The sequence below is a fragment of the Lupinus angustifolius genome, chromosome LG17 (genome assembly GCF_001865875.1).
Source record: "Lupinus angustifolius cultivar Tanjil chromosome LG17, LupAngTanjil_v1.0, whole genome shotgun sequence".
In the NCBI taxonomy this organism is placed as follows: domain Eukaryota; kingdom Viridiplantae; phylum Streptophyta; class Magnoliopsida; order Fabales; family Fabaceae; genus Lupinus; species Lupinus angustifolius.
This window is the reverse complement of record NC_032025.1, coordinates 6,892,362-6,893,405: the sequence shown is the minus strand read 5'-3', so window position 1 is coordinate 6,893,405 and position 1,044 is coordinate 6,892,362.

Below are 1,044 nucleotides of genomic sequence, written 5' to 3'. Positions count from 1 at the left end.
CCTAACACAACATAGTTACAAAATACTAAAAGATGGTACAACCATAACCATGAGATGTACTTGACTCAAAAATATAGATGTAAGCCGCATAACAACAAGAATTAAATTTTAAGAAAATTTGAGCCCAAGTAATCGATTATCATAACATTTAATCGATTAAAATGATTTATTTCAGAAAGCTTTAGCTACTAGAACTCATTTAAACGATTATCCTGAGGGTTAATCGATTAATGACAAAAAGTTGACAGTTTTAAGCACAATTTTGAGCTTACTAAGAAATAATTTTGTAACATTGTTAATATAATTACCTTACTTACCCTTTGATGATAGGTCAAGATTACCACTTGTTAGGTATCAGTGGCAGAATACACCTAGAAGGGTTTTGAATAGGTGTGGCGGAGCTCAAGTTCCACTTTTTGGGATTTTACACACTTGTTTGATGAAAAGTTTGACGGTATGATCAAAGTTGTATATTTGACATTCAAAGTGCGCTGCTCCCTCTTTCATTGTTTTTCCCTTTATCTTCTCCCCATTTATTACTTAGAGAAGTACTCTTGGTAGATAGCATAATACGGAAGCTCATTTAACAACCTTTCTCATAGATTTTATTCTTAATAACCTTGATCTACTCACCAACCTTGTGCCTATAATATCTTTTGTTGATTTTTTCCCTTGATGCTCAAATGTCCTTTGGCACACCTGCAAACACAATTTACTTGTCTCTTTCGGGTACCCAAGTTATTTTGGATCGCTTCTTGTTAGTAACTAAGGGATCTTGCCCCTTCTTTATTTAGGTATTAGTGGCTAAAATACACCTAGAAGGGGGGTTGAATAGATGTAGCGGTCAGAGTATCCGCTTTTCGAAAACAACAATTAATGTTGAAATAAACCCAGATTAATCGATTAACAGAATAGAAATAATCGATTAATGTAATCACTTTAATCGATTAAAACAGCTCAGATTACACAAACAGATTCGGTTTCTTGCACGACAATCAACCGAGATTGAAACGAATATACAGAGCTTACAAATATATCAGAGTT